The sequence below is a fragment of the Littorina saxatilis genome, linkage group LG5 (assembly GCF_037325665.1).
Source record: "Littorina saxatilis isolate snail1 linkage group LG5, US_GU_Lsax_2.0, whole genome shotgun sequence".
Classification (NCBI taxonomy): domain Eukaryota; kingdom Metazoa; phylum Mollusca; class Gastropoda; order Littorinimorpha; family Littorinidae; genus Littorina; species Littorina saxatilis.
The window spans coordinates 52,719,649-52,725,955 of NC_090249.1; positions in this window are offsets into that span (position 1 = coordinate 52,719,649).

Sequence of the window (6,307 nt, forward strand, 5' to 3'; positions counted from 1 at the left end):
TTAACATTATTGCATTAATCATCTTTCTTTCTTTATTTGGTGTTTAACATCGTTTTCAACCGTTCAAGGTTATATCGCGACGGGGAAAGGGGGGAGATGGGATAGAGCCACTTGTTAATTGTTTCTTGTTCACAAAAGCACTAATCAAAAAATTGCTCCAGGGGCTTGCAACGTAGTACAATATATGACCTTACTGGGAGAATGCAAGTTTCCAGTGCAAAGGACTTAACATTTCTTACATACTGCTTGACTAAAATCTTTACAAACATTGACTATATTCTATACAAGAAACACTTAACAAGGGTAAAAGGAGAAACAGAATCCGTTAGTCGCCTCTTACGACATGCTGGGGAGCATCGAGTAAATTCTTCCCCCTAACCCGCGGGGGGCATTGCATTAATCAACGTTTCATTAAACTTTAATACACAGTATATATCTGATCACTAAGATGATGATCTGTTACACCACACAAACTATAAAACGAAAATTCAGGCATAAATGTATGTGACAATGTCCCTTTACAAGATGCTAATGCTGGATCCTCATTTCATATAGTCACGCTTACATATCAGGAAATGTGTAAATCGTGTGCATATTCCTTTACAATAATGGCTAGTTTCTCCATTTACAGACTACAAGTTGCTCCAGTCAAAGTTTTTTTGTGTGTGTCTAGGGTGCTAGAGATTTAGCTCTGCAAACCTTGAACAGTGGTACCTGCGATGAAAGGACACCCTTGGGACGCTCTTTTTTCTGTATTTGCTGATAAAAACAAGGTAACCCTATAACTAAAATGATTTAATCATCATTTAGGTTTTTATTTTTCAACAAATGATCTGGCTTGAAACAGATACACTGCAATTCACATCAATAAAATTACCCTCAATAACAAAAATTGCAATGAGACCAGGCATTCTAGTGATTCCCAAAATAGATCAAATGAAAACACACATGCAAACACGTCTGATTCTCACAGAAACACATCAATTCTTAGATGTTCCAAAATTGTTGCCCCAAAGTAGATTATGTACAAATTAGTGATATAAACCTCAATTTGACAAGTTACACAATTTAAAAAACCCAAGGCCTTAATTAAACACAATTAAAGACACAATTTCCGAAGTCTTTTTTTTTTTTTCAAGCAGAACAAAATGTTTCATGTGTGAAAATGAAACATATATGTGGAATGTAAAAAATACCGCCTCAAAGACAACTTACTGCAACTTGTTTCTGGAGAAAATGAAAACAAATTACTAAGCCCCATAATTACAAAAAAGTGAAAGGAAACAAAAGCAAATGAAGCTAAAAAAGGAAGACCAAACACAAAGTGAAACAAGTCGCGTAAGGCGAAATTACTACATTTAGTCAAGCTGTGGAACTCACAGAATGAAACTGAACGCACTGCATTTTTTCACAATGACCGTAGTCCGCCGCTCGTGCAAAAGGCAGTGAAATTAACGAGCCTGTTTACTGCGGTAGTGGTTGCGCTGTGCTGCATAGCACGGTTTACTGTACCTCTCTTCGTTTTAACTTTCTGAGCGTGTTTTTAATCCAAACATATCATATCTATATATTTTTGGAATCAGGAACCGACAAGAAATAAGATGAAATTGTTTTTAAATCGATTTCGGAAATTTTATTTTAATCATAATTTTTAATTTTCATAGCTTGTTTTTAATCCGAATATAACATATTTATATGTTTTTGGAATCAGAAAATGATGAAGAATAAGATAAACATAATTTTGGATCATTTTATAAAAAAATTAATTTTAATTACAATTTTCAGATTTTTAATGACTAAAGTCATTAATTAATGTTTAAGCCTCGAAGCTGAAATGCAATACCAAAGTCCGGCCTTCGTCTAAGATTGCTTGGCCAAAATTTCAATCAATTTGATTGAAAAGTGAGGGTGTGACAGTGCCGCCTCAACTTTTACAAAAAGCTGGATATGACGTCATCAAAGACATGTATCGAAAAAATGAAAAAAACGTCTGAGGATATCATACCCAGGAACTCTCATGTAAAATTTCATAAAGATCGGTCCAGTAGTTTACTCTGTATCGCTCTACACACACACACGCACACACAGACAGACAGACACACACACACACACACACACAGACACCACGACCCTTGTCTCGATTCCCCCTCTATGTTAAAACATTCAGTCAAAACTTGACTAAATGTAAAACATGTCGCGTAAGGCGAAATTACTACATTTAGTCAAGCTGTGGAACTCGCAGAATGAAACTGAACGTAGTCCGCCGCTAGTGCAAAAGGCAGTGAAAGTGACGAGCCTGTTTGGCGCGGCAGCGGTTGCGCTGTGCTTCATAGCACGCTTTACTGTACCTCTCTTCGTTTTAACTTTCTGAGCGTGTTTTTAATCCAAACATATCATATCTATATGTTTTTGGAATCAGGAACCGACAAGGAATAAGATGAAATTGTTTTTAAATCGATTTCGGAAATTTAATTTTGATCATATTTTTTATATTTTTTTATTTTCAGAGCTTGTTTTTCATCCAAATATAACATATTTATATGTTTTTGGAATCAGAACATGATAAAGAATAAGATTAACGTAAATTTGGATCGTTTTATAAAATTTTTTTTTTTTTTTACAATTTTCAGATTTTTAATGACCAAAGTCATTAATCAATTTTTAAGCCACCAAGCTGAAATGCAATACCGAAGTCCGGCCTTCGTCGAAGACTGCTTGGCCAAAATTTCAATCAATTTGATTGAAAAATGAGGGTGTGACAGTGCCGCCTCAACTTTTACAAAAAGCAGGATATGACGTCATCAAAGACATTTATCGAAAAAAAGAAAAAAACGTCCGGGGATATCATACCCAGGAACTCTCATGTCAAATTTCATAAAGATCGGTCCAGTAGTTTAGTCTGAATCGCTCTACACACACTCACGCACACACACACACACACACATACACCACGACCCTCGTCTCGATTCCCCCCTCGATGTTAAAACATTTAGTCATACTGTAACTTGACCAAATGTAAAAAAAAAACGAAACAAAAACACTTCCAAAGACAGTACACTCACTGAGCGCTGATGTGAATTTTCTATGCTGCAACAGACTTCCTTGTGAATTAATAAAAATCAATGAAAACAACACACTATTTCCAGATGCCCAGAAAACTATACAGCTACAGTACCAATAAATTATCTTGCAACCAATTAATGAGGGGATGGGCGTGGGGTCCCTGTAGGGTGTTGAAAAGGGGGGGGGGGGGGGGGGACAAAAGGAATGTCAAAATAGCAAAAAGAGTATGTATCATACACAGAACAAAGTACACAAAGCATAAGGCAGGAAAACAAACTTTAAAGGGGGGGGGGGAGGGGGGGGGGGGAGGGGGGGGGGTGGGATAGAGCCACTTGTTAATTGTTTCTTGTTCACAAAAGCACTAATCAAAAATTTGCTCCAGGGGCTTGCAACGTAGTACAATATATTACCTTACTGGGAGAATGCAAGTTTCCAGTACAAAGGACTTAACATTTCTTACATACTGCTTGACTAAAATCTTTACAAACATTGACTATATTCTATACAAGAAACACTTAACAAGGGTAAAAGGAGAAACAGAATCCGTTAGTCGCCTCTTACGACATGCTGGGGAGCATCGGGTAAATTCTTCCCCCTAACCCGCGGGGGGCTCCGGCAACTTATAAATTGACAAATTGGTCTTCGTCAGATTCAATGGGTTTCATTTGTCTTCATCGAAACATAAAGGCTAGAAATGAAATATTTGCTGAAACCCAAGCAATTGCATACAACCGTCAACAGCGCTGACTGGTTTATAGCTCACCTAATGTGCGGCACCCCAGTGACTCAACTACAAGTTAAACGGCCAGTCCAGTCCTCAAGTGAAATACAAGTTGTACTTGCAACAGAACAGCTATTTTTGTAAGAACTTTAATTTTCATTTAAATGCAAATAAATATACAGGAGCAAAAGAAACATTCTGGAGCTTATCTTTCATTCAGACGCCAATGATCGCTTCTCTTTACTGACCAGTGAAATGTTTACCTCTGTTTCTATGGGGAGTAACTCTTCCACAGCCCAGAAACAAAATTACAGTTATTTAAATTAATTAAAATTGCCTATTTCTCACACTCACAGTTCTTCTCCCGAACACCAGATAGAACCAAACACATGCCTGTAAAATATATTTCACCATACATCTACCACACAATGGTTTTGTTTTGTATTCCTTCAAATCCATCAGTTTGTTTATCCATGCAACCCAACATCAGTTTCAGTAATACATAATTGTAACTGCTGAGAACAAAACTCCTCAGGATATAAAACTGTCACTCTATCCACTAGTAGTACATTCTTTTACAAAACATCTGCAATACAATATACATAAAGGGGAATTCATACGCATGATTGCACATTCTCCCATGTTGCGAAAATTCTCCCATGTTGCGAACACTCAAATGTGACTAGGAGGCTGTTACAAAAAAGCCAGATGGTATTGCTATTGCTAGGAACAACCTAGTGAGAAAAATGATGTCATGAACCACAACAAAAATAGAATAATCTCTCAATAGAAATCATGATAAAAATAAGGGATAGTTCTCTCTTCAAGATTTTTGTTAACAACATTTGTACAAAGGTAAAACAAAAAGATTATTCACAAGCTGTCTGTAAAAAAACACTGCCCATTACAGTTTTTTTCAAAACACGAAAATAACCCAACAAAATTCAAATCACGCTCTTCATTTCACACACCGCAATGGATTACTATTTATTTTAGTGAGTTGTCAAAGTGTCTACACGAGAACACAATTTTCAGTGGGAGTCCACATGCATAACACAAAATGGAATGTGTTTTGTTTGGTCCATTTTTGAACAGCTGGGTATATTAATTAAGTCACAGTTTACATGCATAACTTTTTGTTTTTCTCTAAACTCCAGAGAAATTAACACCCATCAATATCTGAAGCTGCAATTACTATTAGTAAATACTATGCTCAGCATGAAATCTGATTTTGAAACCCATAATTGTTAGAGAAAATTGAAAACCCTGTATGCAAATACAATGAGAAAAGTAGCACTTTAGGTACTATCTTGCTGCTATATATTTCAGTGAAAGTTTGAAAAGTGTGAGGTAGCAGTGACAGAAAAAAATGACCTCACCCCACCCACCCGTTCACTCCCCCCCCCCCTCATCCACCCCCCCCCCCTCGTCCACCCCCCACCCCCTTCCCTTCCATCCTATTCTCTTTCAAGGTGTCACTGTGGAAAAAGAAACAAAAAATCAAACATCCCAGTATATTTGCTAACATCAAGAGAATATTACACATTAACATGCTTCCATTTGAAACTTCGAGGTCGTCATCGTGGATTGACGCCCGACCAAAGCTAATTGAAGCCCGACAGAGCGAAGCGATGGAGGGCTTCAATTAGACTTTGGGAGGGCGTCAATCCACGATGAAGACCTCGAAGTTTCAAATGGAAGCATGTTAATGTTATTGTAATTCAATCTGACGACGATCTCTTTCCTGCTTTCATGCGATGGTAAACAGACAGAATTGGTTCTGTTCTGTTCACACACTACTTTCAGTCCACCTTCCTGCAAGGGTCAAGTCCTAAGAAATACGTCTCTGTATTCCTATCTTATCACTCTGCTCCTGTTTTGTTTTCTTTCACATACATTTTCCCTTCTTTTTTGACGGGTTTCTGGACAGCAAACTCTAAAACAATTCTTTTCATCACAAAAGCGATCTTTGGAATTGACTGACGTAGTCCGGAAGAATTCATGCGTCAACTTACGTCACGTATTCGACGTCATCACTTCGCATACCTTATGGTCTCGGTATTTCGTTGGACTTCATATTTCCTACTTGTAAAATGACCCTCAAAGCTAACCAAGACTAGTTGAGGTTGTATCAATGCGCCTCGCCAGCAGGTGGTTAATGGCTTTTTTAGCGAGTGGTTATTGACAATTAATGACCGGTAATTTTTAATGAGTTGGGGCATTCTGACCAATCACAGGATCTGTTTCATTAAAACGCCAACTTGATTGAATTACAATATGAATTAATGACAAAACAGATTGCATAAACTCTACAAACATTGAATAAATAGGTGGTACATCACTTTTGTACATGCATCGACAGGCTTTACATAATAAACTTGATGCTGTTGAAGCTATTTTCACGGTGAACTATAAATGCATGACTATACTCGTTTGGCTTATATACAGCATGTATAACAACCGGCTGATAAAATCACAGTCAAGTGAAAATGTCATGATGAACACATGAGTTTGATCAGTTCT